The 14,458-nt window shown below is 40.4% G+C and overlaps 1 protein-coding gene and 1 long non-coding RNA gene across 2 annotated transcripts in view; one reads left to right on the forward strand and one right to left on the reverse strand.

Annotated features, from left to right (window-relative positions):
* Nucleotides 1-6,684: 6,684 nt before the first annotated feature.
* On the reverse strand, nt 6,685-10,591 carry LOC109438264 (uncharacterized). Its single transcript, XR_002136361.3, has 3 exons — nt 10,474-10,591; nt 9,298-9,459; nt 6,685-8,067 (listed from the first exon to the last, which is right to left on the reverse strand). It is a non-coding gene; the product is annotated as an uncharacterized LOC109438264 (long non-coding RNA).
* Nucleotides 9,770-14,458, forward strand: part of SERTAD2 (SERTA domain containing 2) — a 102,549-nt gene continuing 97,860 nt past the window's right edge. Inside the window, exon 1 of the mRNA XM_019718043.3 lies at nt 9,770-10,465. The gene's annotated coding sequence lies outside the window, so the exon portion shown is untranslated. The remainder of the gene's footprint in view (nt 10,466-14,458) is intronic.

Raw genomic sequence — 14,458 nt, forward strand, 5'->3', positions numbered from 1 at the left:
CACATATGCTGAAAATGAAGACATAGAAGGAAAGGGAAATATACGGCACCCTATAGTTCCTTTGCCTTTCAGTTCTTCCTTATTCATCCGTAAAGTGAAGGTAGAATGTTGGTAGAATGTTCACATAGCAAAAAGTGAAAAAGAAAAACAATTGAGTTAGTTTTGTGCAGCATTCCCAGTGTTCCACTTGGATAAGCATAAAGTACAATGCACATACAACCCACAAAATGTGACTTGGATAATTTCAGTGATTCCGCTTATAAGTTATATGCTCTTATATTTGCATTTAATACTGGTATTGCACGATATAAAAATGAACAATAAAATTCAGGCTAATAATTTCAAGTTTTGCTTACTTAGAATGATATTAAATAACAAATAAAAAATAACCTCAATACAACGAGTTGAAAGAGAGACTGTGGAAGAAAGGGAAAACATTTATATTCTAGTACCTTTAACAGCACTTTTTCCTGGGCCCCACAAATTATGCTTCCAAATCTATTGTTTATGTTGCCTTGTAGCTTATGAAAACCCAGGCTTTTCCCCTAAAACTATCATCTCTGCTGTGAGTTCTTAAAGTCCATTTTGAGACCCGGAAGTCAAGAGTTGACCCTTCTTTCTTTCTAAATCTCTGCGGGGCAACATCGTATCCTGACGGAATGCACGGGGGTATAGGAAATGCCAGGAACTACATTGCCTAATATCTCAAAATACTACCCCCTGTATTAAAAACAGAAACAGAACAACACCTAGCAACTATAAATTACTTGAAGGCAAGAACTTACTTTCTTTCCCCTGTGCTTACTTTAACTTAGTGCATTCCTATAGTAGGACTTGACAGCCAGTTGTCCTTTTCCCCAATAAGTGTTTGCTCGATTACATTTAAAACACTCTTTTCATCATGCTATTCCAGTTCTCAAGCACCTCTAAAGGTTCCCAATTGCTTTATCCTATAAGTTGAGACTCTTAACCCACATTTAAGGTTCTATAATCTGAACTCAATCAACATTTCCAATTACATCTCTCAAGACTTCCTAGAACTCAGTAATTGTTGAACAAATATGGAAGGATGCGATTACACAGCATCTAGGAGTTACAGAAACTACAAGTAGATTAAATCATCAGACCTGTTAGGGTTAGGTTTATGGAATAGATGCAAGCTAACAGTGATGCCCCAATTTTGGGAGCTAGTGATGAACGTGATAAACGCTAGATGGGAATCATAAGCTATGTGATCCTGAGAACAGTCATCTCTACGGGATCACATTCTGAATTCTGCAGAAATCAGGGACCCAAAGCTAGTTGGAGAGAAGCCTGCAGCTGTTTCTCAGTCCACCAAGAAGGGGTACGGGCAGCCGGGCCTCATTGGCCACCCTGCAGAGCTCCTGCATGTGGGAGTTTGAGGGCCATGAAATCATAGCCATTACTAAGGGTCAGAATTTCAGATGCAAGTAATGAGCCATTAAGGAAAGCTTTGGGCAGAGACAGGCTTTTAAGGCAGTATAATCCAAGCAGAGGCTATTCTCAGTGTACCTTTGTGGGAAACAATTGCATTTCTAACGTTGCCTCCTGGAGGGAGATTCATAACCCAACAGGGCTGGGAGAAATTTCAAGAGCCAGCGCATCCATTTCCCTGTCTTTCAGTTAGAAAACCCTTAAATCTTTTCAGAAAACTACCCATCTATCCCAGAACCTTCTGGTAACTCCTTCACTTGTTTATCAACTCTGTTTTCAGGGATCTATTTCTGATATCTAACCTAAATCTCTACAGCAAATGATCTTTTTTTTTATCTCGTCCCTCTCAATCAACTTTAAAAGGCCTCTGTGTCTATTGCTTATTGACAAAAAGCTAATATTACAATTTCTGTTATTGTTTCATCCTTACGGTTATTATTAGCACTGGCAGCACCCTAGGAGGTATACAAAAATACATAAGCAAACACATTTTTAGGTCAGCCTTGAAATAAAGCTTTCTAAAATTCAGTAATGTTCGGTGTTTCTCCCTTGGAAATGGGGATGTAGGCAGCTGTGCGTAGCATAGTGATAAGCTGGTATTCTACATCTTTGACTGTGGCCCACACCTCAAGAACCAGCACTCATCTCCCACCCAGACTGGGAAGAACATTTATACCCAGATAAATGTATATTAAACATGTATGGGGGGGGGCAGGGAGGCGATAGGAGATGTCACAGTGGTAGAAACGGTGGGGCCTGCCGGAGTCCACATGAGCAGTGTGCGGGGTGGGGGGGGGGAAGGGTGGAGGGCCTGCATGAAAACCTGCCACAACTTCATGTGAAAACTGGAAGGAAATATTTGAGTCAGAAATGAGTTGTAACAGTACCTTCCTTATCCTTCCCTCTAAGTGCCTCAGCTCAGAGCAGAAATGAAAAACACATTGATGCACCCTATAATGAAAAACACCCCGAAGCCTGGGGCTTACGTGATCTTGTTCTGTTTCTTACCTTTTTTCACTTAGAAAACCTTTTAAAGATTTATCCACATTGCAAGATGTGCATTACTTCCAACAGCTGCATGTTATTCCAGAGCATCCGCTGTTTTACTTACCATTTTACAGGTAATGCGTACTAAGTTTGCCAACAATATGTTGCTACCTCAAGTGCTGCTGTGGTGAGAGCATCGTCAGTTGTGCCCTCTCATGGACTTGTACAAGAGTTTCTTAGCAATGTATGCTCCCAGGAGTGGAACTGCTGGGCCAGCAGGAAAACACATGCTCCATTTCATTAAGTGTTGCCAGATAACTCCAAAATGACTGTACCAGGACTTAACTCCTAACAGCAATGCATGAGGATTCATGCTTCCTCCCATCCTAGCCAACACTTTGTGTTATCCAACGTTCATATTTTTGCCTGTTTGATGGATGTAAAGAAGTGTCTTGTTTTAGTATGCAATTACCTGATTATAAGTGAGGTTGTATATCTCTTCATCTACTTGTTAGTCTCTCAAGGTTCCCTTCTGCAAATGTGCCTGTTCATATCCTTTGGCTGTTTCTGTTGTGTTTCCTGTTTTTTGTTTTGTTTTGTTTTCTCAATGATGTGCAGGAATTCCTAGAATATTCTAGATATTAATCTCTTGTTGGCTTTAGCCTTTGGAAATACCTCTCAATCTATCAACTTTCTCTTGTCTATGATGCTCTCTGTTGAACAGAAAACTTTAATTGATGTAATCAACTTCATCATTGTGGGGACAGAGTCCCAGAGAGCAGTTTCCAGGCTCTCGGCATCATGTGGAAAGGTGCTGGCTCGGGTGGTAGATGGCCATCGGCTGAGACTGGTTGGCCATCAGCTGTAACCAGTTAGCCAATTGGCCACTGATGTAACTGCCAGGGCTGCGTTGGTTGGTTGGTTGGTAGGCAGAAAAGCAGAAGGCAGATTGCGGATCGTGGATCGTGTAGATCCTACTTCCTGTGTCTCCAACCCAGCCACCAGCGAGACTATAGTGGTATGAACCCCTTATCCATGGCTCCGTTGGTGTTCCTTTTTGGCCTCACCATATCCTGCGTTCTTGTGCGGGGAGTGGGAGCAGAGTCCCTGCATGACAATTATTCTTTTTGTTTTATAGTTTATGATTTCAGAGTCTTATTTAAGAAGTCTTTTCCTATCCTAAGATTCCAAAGCTATCCTTCTTCTTTTAATTTCTATTGCCTTTATAGTTTTCCCTTTCACTTTTAGGTTTTTTAAATTAATCAAGAGCTCACCTTTGCATATGGTATGAGTTTATTTTTCTCCATGATGAACCAATCTTCCCATTATCTATGAAGCAAAACCTTTGTGTTAGACTGGATTGTTGCTCCCAATCTTTCATGTTCTTCCTGCTATAGAATTATACACCCAGGCCCTTTGCCATATGATTTTGTAGCACTGGAAGGTGGACTTGGCCATGTGACTTATTTGACCAATGGAATGTTAAACATGTGATGGGAGCAGAGGGGATATATGTGTTTGAGTGATTTGGCTTTACCTCTTGAGCTTCTGTCATTGCCAGAATGAGACATATATGAAGACCTGAATTTAATCTGTGTCCTGGAGCCAAGCCCAGCTGAACTCAGCTGAGCCCAACGAAGACTTGATGAGCTAGGTGAGATCAGCAGAATCCCAGTTCACACACAGACCCATGAAGGGGAAAAATGCTGGTTGCTATAAGCCAATGATATTTTGGGGTTGTTTGTTAGGTAGTGTTGTTATCACAGCAATAGTTGACTATCTCAGCATGATTTCCTCATAGATTTGTGTGTGTTATTACCAATATCACATACCAAATTCTCATAGATAAATGGGTTGTTTCTGAGTTCTCTATTATATTCCAATGTTCTATGTATCTATTACTATAACTTATAATATGTCTTACTATTTGGGAGGGTAAATTTCCTCTCCCTCTGATTTTCTTTTTTCAAAAATGACCAGATTATAGTGGAATTTAGTCTTTTGTATGCATTGTAGAATGTTTAAATTCCTCAAATCCTGCCACAGTGTACACTGAGTTTATGAATAAATTTACAGATCATTGATAGCTTAATAATTTTATATCATCCTATCCACAAACATTATATATATCCTTACTTAGGTCTTCCCTGAAGTCTTTTAATAGGGTTAACATTTTTTTCCCACAAAGGTTTTGTGCACTCTTTCTTAGGTCAATTCCTGGAGATTTTATAGTTTTGTATTTTCTGGTTTGTTAGTACTAATGTGTAGGAATAGTTTTGTTTTTTATGAATTGATTTTGTATTTAGGAATATTGCTGTTGTAGTTTGAGTTAGATTTAGCTATAAGTAACAACAAAGAGACACACACATAGGCAGAAACTAAAATAACAGTAGCATAAATGAGACAGAGGTTTATTCAAGAAGTTCAAGATTGGAGGTAGATACTTTGAGGTTGGGGCTGGTATAAAAGGTGCCTTCTGTCTTGTTTTTGTACCACGTGTGGCTTCCTTAGCCATTGTCAGCTCATGATCTAAGATGACTGCTGAAGCTCTAGCTATACATCCTCATTTAGGTGTCAGGAAAGAGGATGAGGCACACCTCTTTCTTTAAGGATGTATGCTCTGATCCTGCTTTTAACCCACTGCCTGGAACATGGCAATACTTAGCTATAAGGGAGGCAGGCAAATGTTTTCTTTATTCTGGTTAGCCATGTGTCATGTTGAAAAAAACCTAGTACTATACGATGGAAGAAGGGGAGAATAGCATCTCTGTCATCTTCCTGAATTCTCTTATTATTTCTAATAGCTTGTTGTTTCTATGTGGTTGGTCATATTACTGCAAACAATCCCAGTTTTATGTCTTTTCTTTTGACTCTTCTATTTAAGTTTTCTTCCTTTTACAAATCTTATTTTGTGAGTAGGACTTTCAGTATCATGTTAAACAGTAGTGGCAACCTTCTCTTGATCCCACAGTTAAATGGAACGTGTTTAAAGTTAATCCATAAAGTAATATTTTTGCTGTACATTTTGGTTCTTTAAAAAGTTAATTTCTTTCTATTCCTAATTTTCTAAAATTTTTAATTATTAAGTGATATACTTTCTGAAATGCCTTTTTTCCCTTAGATTTTTAAAGATGAATTACATTGATAGGTTTTCTGAAGTTAACTCATACTTGAATTTCTGGAATAAATCCTACTTGATTAATCATGTTTATATGATAGATGGCTCGATAGGTAGCTAGATAGATGTATGCTAAACTAAAGACAGGGAAATGAGTCTCAGATTTCTCTTAGTTCATGGGAGTAAGCATGTTGGATTCAGTTAGCTAATATTTTAGTTAGAATTTTATATTTATGTTCATAAGTGAAATGGGCCTATTCTTTTCTTGAACTATCTTTTTCAGGTTTAGAATCTAATTCTGCTGTTTTTCATTTTTCTATCTCTGCTTCCTCTCTCTTGCACATGATGGCTTTTTTCTTCATTTGTTTTGTAATTTGGATTATGAGTTCACATTTGTCTAGAATCTATCTGTGGGAATTCTGATGAGGCCTAGGTTGAATCCTCTATTCTTTTTTTACTTTTTTTTTTTTTTTTAAGATTTTATTGGGGAAGGGGAACAGGACTTTATTGGGGAACAGTGTATACTTCCAGGGCTTTTTTCCAAGTCAAGTTGTTGTCCTTTCAATCTTAGTTGTGGAGGGTGCAGCTCAGCTCCAGGTCCAGTTGCCGTTGTTAGTTGCAGGGGGCACAGCCCATCATCCCTTGTGTGAGTTGAACCGGCAACCTTGTGGTTGAGAGGACATGCTCCAACCAACTAAGCCATCCGGGAGCTCAGCGGCAGCTCAGTTCAAGGTGCCGTGTTCAATCTTAGTTGCAGGGGGTGGAGCCCACCATCCCTTGCGAGAGTCGGGGAATTGAACCCGCAACCTTGTGATTGAGAGCCTCCGGGCCCATGTGGGAATCGAACCAGCAGACTTCAGCATTAGGAGCACGGAGCTTAAACCACCTGAGCCACTGGGCCGACCCGAATCCTCAATTCTTAATAAATGATTTGCTTTTGCTTCCTGCTGCATGTGTGTAGTATATAGTCAAACCTATTTATAAAAAGCTTATAATCTAATTGAGAAGATTAACTATAACCATGTAAATATCTAAATAACAGTAAAAGAGAAATATTTTATTATCATATATTTGTAAATTTTTTATTTAGATAAAAAAAAATTATACGTGTAGCTCATTATCGTAACAGATTACAGTTAAGCAAAAGGAAAACATAAAAATGAACTAAATCCTGCTTATCTCTGACAAACACATTTAGAGTCTTCCTAGACTTTTTCTCAAGTTCCTACTTAAATATTGTGTACTTTTGAACCTCTCAACTAGATTGTAAGATATGAGACAACAAAAATCTCATGCAGTACTTTTCGTTTGTTATCATAATAGTTCTTTGTCCATCATCAGTCTCACTACACTGTTTAGAAGAAAAATGACAGTAACAATATAAATGTATTATTTGTATGTTGAAATTTGCAGTTTGATGTGTGCCTCCCACATATGAAAAATTCTATCTCTGTGTACTTTGGAATCATAAACTAGTACGCTTCATTTATATTGCAGATTCACATATAACATCAACTACAATGATATTTTTAAGCTTATAAGGTATGCCTATGGTATATATGAAAGACAATTTGCCAGCTTCATCCTCTTTTTGGGGGCTCACCCTGCTAGTGCGTAACACAGGCTTGTCTACAAGAAAGGTAGAAAGAGACATGGTCACAAAAACGAGAAATAGAAAATATTTAGGAGAAAAGAAATCTATGTGGGAGAAAGGAAACATACGCGAGAAAGGAAGAGAAGAAGAAAAGAAAGGAATAAACAGGGGTTCTCAAATCAAATATTTATTTTAATATTTATTCAAGTCACCTGGGGTATTTGTTTAAAAAGCAGATGTATAGGTCCAGCCTACAGAGGTGATGATTCAATAGATCTAAGAGCAGACCCAGGAATCTGGGTGGGCCTTGGATAACCGTTTAAGAAATACTAGAATAGGGAGAGCACAGAATTAGAAAATGACACATGGTAGGCACTGGAGGTGTGCCAATAACAACTAACAAGGGGCAACATCTGCCACAGGATGCTAACCCTGGGTATTTGGAGATCCTCTGAAAGATACTAGTGTATGTCTAGACTCCAAATCTTCTTCTGTGTTATAAATATCCTCCACAGTATGTAAGATAACACTGACCAGTTATATTCACCTGAGCCACAAAATGACCTCACAGTGGAATAAGAAAAGGGCTTTCGAAAATGCATCATCACATTTGTCTAGCATATTCTTAAATGTAGTACAATAGCCCACATTAGGAATGGAGGTAATTTTTCTCACTGAGGGATTTCGTTTGTCTAGATTATCACAGGGTGACCTAAGGGAACACTGTGTACCTTCTGTGGATCACTATGTCCTGGGGTGAGGACACTGGCCTCCTTGCACTGCTGAATTCCAAAGGAGTGTCAACACACGCAGAGGGGCAACACATACACAAACGAGGTGCTACAGAAAGTTTGCAGCATAGCTCATTCTCTTCGGTGGACTCAGGACTACAGGCTGAAGTCATGGAGTAGGGCTAAAATCAGAAAGGGAGAGGTAAGAGATGTAAGACTGAGTGTCACAAATACAGTTCAGGGGAAGAATCGTACCCTGAAATGACAATAATCACGGAAAACCCCAATATGACAAAGTAAGCCTTCAGGTTCACTTACTATCTCTCCTCTGAATTCCAGACCACTGTGGGTTTTAATCTTATAATTATGAAAAACAATTATCTTGTTCACTTCAAGACCCAAAATCAACTCTTGGTCTCTCTGGTTGTCTATGGAAATGGATAGTGGGTATTCTAAGCAGTTTTGAAAATCTCTTTGTAGGGATGCAATATATGATTTGACTTTCCTTGGTTTGTTGATAGGAAGCAATTGTCATAAATTTCAAATTATGTGCAGAAATGCACCTTGTGGGAAAGAAGGTGGATTTTTGCCAGTGTAACTGCTTTTGTGGGCATCTCTATTCAGGTTTATTGGTAATTGCAGTTACTTCCAAGTACAAATGCATATGTGGAAAGGGTTCAGGTCTGTAAAATGATTACTGGACAGTAGGCAATAAACTGAGATAAGCCATAGCTCCTGGGAATGAGCAGTAAGATCTAATAGTGTGTGTTCCCCAGCATTACCACCAGGTAGTAGGTGAGGAGGTGGGCAGAGAAGTGGGAGGGAGACTGGTGCAGGAGGGAGGTTGGAGGAAGCTAAGGTCTATATACATGCATTTAAAGAGCAAAGCCCATACAGCTTCGCTCATGCCAGGTTAAGAAGTGTCTTTTCCAGGAACTCAAAGAAATGGTAGGTATTCAGGAGCTGTTTCAACCTGTCCACACCCTACCCTGACTTCCCCAGAAAACAGGCAAGCAAGGAGGCAAATGCCATTGCCAAGACTCCGGTCTCTATAGCTTCCAGCTTCCTCAGATCCCAGAGCACAGCCCCCCACAGGACGTCACACCGAGCTGTCTCCACGAGTGGGTACTGCATGGACGTGGGCAAAGTTTTGATCTGATTCACTCCAAATGTGGTTACCCCTCAGGTGTGGGGTTTGGCCTCAGGGACTCCCCGGTAGCGCAAGGCAGAGGCTGAGGAGCAGCAGCAGCCTGCAAGCTGAGTAAGGAATCAGCCTCCGCCGCCGCCTCCTCCTGCCGGCGCGAAGTCGGCAGCACAGCCAGTCCCTATCGCTGTCACGCCGCCAGCAGCACGGCCCCTCCGCCGCCCCCCCGCGCGGCCCCAGCCCTCACACTGTTATTTGCGTGACTGACCCGAACCCGGCGGGAGGGAGAACCCTGCTGCGGGAGGGAGGGGAGAGCGTTGGCCCGCCTACTCCTTCCCTGGGGCTTGCTGCGGCACCTTCTCCTCCTCATTGGTCACACGCTTGCGTCCATCACCCCCACACGGCTCTCGGATTGGCGGAAGGCGCACTTCTGGAGCGAGGAGAGCAGAGTGACTCCGCTGGTCTCCGGCGCCTCATCTTTCCCTCCACCCCCCACTTCAACGTCCACCCACCTCTCCCCACCCCCCACTCCCCGTTCGCGGCAGTGTCCTTAGTAGACTCATTGGGCTAGGGGAGAAGCCAGCCACCTATCGAGTCGTGCTGTCATTGGCCGACGCCCACGCCTGTCGGAGCGGCGTGCTTTGCCATTGGGTGGCTCCGCTCCGTTCCCCGCCCCCCAACTCCTCGCCCTCTCAGTCGCCTCCTCCCCTCCCCGCTCTTCCACTGCCCCTTTTCCCCGCCCGTCCCCGCCGCATCTACCCTGTCCAGCTGGGCGGGGACTGCTGTACGACTCTGTAAAGTCTGTGAGTCACTGCACAACCCATCAATCCAATTAAATGTCTTGAGCGAGCTGAGCAGGCGGTGCTGCCGCCACCGCCGCTCACCCAGCCGCGGCCGCCCCTGCTTGCAGCGCCCCTCTGATCCATGGTTGTCTGTCTGTACTTGTTACGGTGTAACCTCCTCCTCCTCCTCCTCCTCCTTAGGAGCCGCTGCAACTTCCCCCCTGCCAGCCTCCTCCTCTGCTTGGGGACTGCAAAGGCATGGGATAGACCCAGAGCCACTTCTCTCTATCTCCCCTCCAGCCCTCGCTCCATTTCCCCCCTTTAAATTAAAGTCTGTTCCTCGCGCCTCGGCGTTTTAGAGATTTATTTATCAGTCTATTATTTCCCCCGATTTTATTTTCCCTCCCTGGGGCAGAGGGTCGCAGGGGCAGGGGAGTTCATTTTAGGGAAGGGGCTCTCCACCCGCCCCTCCGTTTCTCCTCCTCTTTCGGTCGTGACTTGATTTCCCTCCTCACCGCTCCCACCCCTCGAACTCACCGTCCTGCACTCGAGTGACGCACCGACACCCCCCGCCCACAGCTCAGACGTCCCCTCCCTCACTGCCACCCCGACCCGTCTCAGAGCTGGACCCGGTGGCGACTTCTTCGCGGAAGGGTGAGTACCTTGTGGGGTCTTGGAGGGGCGGGGGGGGATCTGGAAAAATGTTGTAGCCGATCCACTTTGGGGAGGGCAGGGATCACATTGTGGGAAGAAGGCTCCTGGTCCGGCGTGGATTTGAGGTGGCGACTGCCTCCCTCCCCTGCCCCCTCTTCCCCCGCCCCTCGACTCCTTATTCACCAGCCCTGCTGTATTTCTAGGTATTGCCAGACTTCCACCATCCGGACGTTATAACGCTTATAAACTGAGCGGTAATGGCAAGCTTGCTGCCTTTAGGATGCTTAGTGAATGGTAGTCAGCAGTGTGATCTGATAGACGCTATGACCTGCAAAAAGTGTAAAACGGCTAATGGGTACATTTTCCTCCAAATCAAAGTTAAACTTTTTTTCAATAAAGGCAAAACAAAAGGTATTTCTAATTTGAATGTGTAGTAACAGAGCAAGGGAAGACAGGTTGCCTAGTTGCATGGCTTACTCTTTTTATTGTATAATAGTTTTTTAGGTTTCCTTTTGAAAAAATACGAATTCAGTATTAAAGGTTATGAAGTCTTTGAACCTGTTGGAGGAAAGCAAGGTAAGATGAAAATCCAGCTTGACACTTCCATCTTTAGTTCACCTCTACTCTAGCAAGAAATTACAACAGAATTTTTTATTTCTCAGTTACTGGGCATGGTGGTGTGTGTTAAGGGTAAATACGGATTTTTTTTCTTTTGATATCCCTCTTGTAGTGATTGCTCTTAAACAATATCATGCTACAGAATGTTGTAAAATTTTAATTTGGTTTTTTGATTGTTGGTCTCAAAAGTACACATACTTGCCCATGTATGTTTTATGAGACTCTTGCCTTATGAATCTTTAGTATTTAATTTGAGATAAAAGTAAAAATTATGAGAAGTAGTTACTCTGAGTAGGCTTCTGAGGTCACTTTTGAGAATTTAGCCGATATTAAATGGTATTATTCTTTTTGAATCAAGTTCTGGTCTATTTGTCCACAAGATTCAAATTAGGCCAAACCAAACATGTTTTGAAATATTAAAGTACAGGAAAGACCTCTTAGTAGTTCATTCTCTCCTTTTCTTTCAGACTAATCAGAGTAACTCTTTAGTAGTTCATTCTCTCCTTTTCTTTCAGACTAATCAGAATAACTTGTTACTAAATTTAATTTTAAAGAATAGACTGTTCCTGTTCTGAAATCTGCCAAGTTTCTACAGAAAGATTTCTTTTTAAAGAGCAGAAATGTGTTTATGATCAGTCCAAAGTAGTAAAGTTGACTCAAATGTAAATGCTATTGTAAGGAAATGCTTTTCATAAGCCCCCAAACCTTGCAAAGTGTTTCAGGAAGACTTACACAAAGCTTTTTTGAATTGTTCAATACATTTTATCATATGGCCTTTTTCATGAGTGTAAGACTGAATCATTGAGAGGCCAGACTGCCTGAGTTTGAATCTTGCCGCCACCCTGAGATGGCTGTCTGACCTTGGGCCAGTTTCAAACCTGGCCTGTGCTGGTTTTTCTCCTGTAAATGGGAAGGATGACTTTTCCTCAGAGAGCTGCTGTAAAGATAAGTGACAATGCATGTCACAGAGCACTTGGTGTTAGCTGCTCCATCATCACCACCACCCTTAGAGAGGATGTGTAGTGTAGTTAGTGGTTAATAGTGGAACCTCTTCAACCAGATTTTGTAGGTTCAAGTCCCAGCATTTCCTCTTATTGTCTTTGTGACTTTGGTCAAGTTAACCTCAGGCTCTTTGTCTGTAGAATGGGGATAATAGAAGCACTTATTTCATAGGGTTATTGTGAGGTCTGAATGAGTTAATATATGCAAAGATCTTGACTAGTGTTTGGTATGTTTTCAAGTTTAATTCTCTGTTATGCTCCTTGTATGTCTTGAAACATGGGTACATTTTTTGTAAAGGTAAAGAATTATTTCTGTCAAAATAAGCAGAATTCTTATTAATTTGCATGATGTTCTATAGGGTTTATACTTTTAAACTAGAGTTTATATGACTCTTTATGAAACTTAGATATTTGATGAGTTGAGATTACTCTTTCATTTAAACTTGCACAATAGGCTATACATACGTCTATTATAATACCTATCACACATTTGCTGTTGTCTGACTTTCCCCTCTGCTAATCAGAAAGCTCTTTGAGGGTAAGAATAGTGTTTCATAACTTAATTTCCAGTGCTTAGCAGAGTGTCCGGTATATAAAGAAGCTTAATTAATTCTGTGGAATGAATTAAATAATGTTATTCTCAAGTTGTTTATGAGTAGCTGAATGACATTATAAGTGATACTGTGGAGAATACTATTATTTGTATTGTTGAGTTGAAGTTTTACATTCTCAATTATTATTTTTTATAAATAGAGGATAAATGAGGGGAATTACAGTATAACATTTTATTAATAAAATATTTTTCATTTTGAAGATTAAACTTAAAATAGTCTGAAAAGTACATATCAAATATCTTCCCTTGGTACCTGACATGCCCATATTTTATCGTAAGATTTTCCAAACTTTCTGTCACTAAATTGAATGTTATTATAGTTAATATGAATTATACAAATTAGATTTTGAACGTCCCAAATGATGTTATGTTATTATCAGCCTCAGAATTAATAATAACAAAGAGAATTTATCAAATTAACACTGTGAAAATAAAATAGCATCATTTCCTTAAGGATCAAAGCTTTATTTCTTTCCATTGAAGAATGAAACTCTTTCTCTTGAGTAGTCTTAATAAATAATTAGCTTTTGAAATAGCTGCAGTAAATAGTGTAATAGGAATCATAATGGAGATATATGCAATTAGTAGATATAACACTTTAAACTTCATTGCACACTTAATAGGCATTACACAATTGGGGAATATATATTTTTTTAAGTAAGCAAAATTGATGGGGCCTACCACCTGCTTCATTTATGGAATCACTGTTTAACTTGTCAGTAAAATCCAGTTTAATTGTCATGCCCCCTGAAATTATAAAATGCAAAAATATCTTTCATGAAAGAGATTTCCCCAGTAACGAAATCTGAATACTAATCTACTCAGAAGTGTTACAGTGTTCTGTAACATTGTTAAAACTTTTCAAATATGTAAACTGTGTAGTACAAGGTAGATCATTTTCTATACATAATCCTTTGTTTAACCTAATCATCAGTTACCCAGTTTATATAATACATTGCATTTCCATTGGCTAAAACAATTTATTTTGAAAAGTTGCCCTTTTTTGTTTATATACTTTTGAAGCAGCCAATCTAAAATAAAACTTTAAAAGATTAATTGATAGCCACTTAGAAACTACACTTAAGTGTCTGGTTTGCAAGATGGAAGGTCACTTATTTTTCACTTTTATCATGACATTGTTTCTGTAGCCCACATCTCTCTCATTTAACATTTTTGTAAAGACATTCAAGTATTTATTAGTATTTACAGACGTATATGATGTCTCCAAGTTTTTTAAAAAAGCAGTGTTTCTGATGAATTGTTTGGAAAGAAGAGGAAAGCGAGATAGATGTAACGTTTAGGACTTGTGATTTCTATCCTGTCTTCTAACATTAGGAAAATGGATAACTATATACGATAAGACCTCACTTAATGTCATCAATAGGTTCTGCAACTTCAAGTGAAACAATTAAAATGAAATCAGTTTTACCATGGGCTAATTGGTATAAACAAGAGTCAAGAGTAATTTCCTATGGCATCTCCTCAACATTTTAATGAAACAACAGATGAATGGAAACTACATTATTCGACCTGTTGAATTCTGTCTGTGATCAAAAGGAGAGGAAAATAATATATGCATTATCTATTGACATAAACTTAGAATTAAGGTCCATGGAGTTCTAGACTGAGCAGTGCTACTTATTGACACGTGACCTTGAACATTACACTTAACCTCCATGACTTTCTATGTTCATATCCTTTCAGTGGGAAGAGGGAAGGCATTTACCCTACCCTCATTCACAGAGGACGTTGTAGGGGTAA

The sequence above is a fragment of the Rhinolophus sinicus genome, chromosome 2 (genome assembly GCF_057876585.1).
Source record: "Rhinolophus sinicus isolate RSI-liver-muscle chromosome 2, RSI-T2T, whole genome shotgun sequence".
Classification (NCBI taxonomy): Eukaryota; Metazoa; Chordata; class Mammalia; order Chiroptera; family Rhinolophidae; genus Rhinolophus; species Rhinolophus sinicus.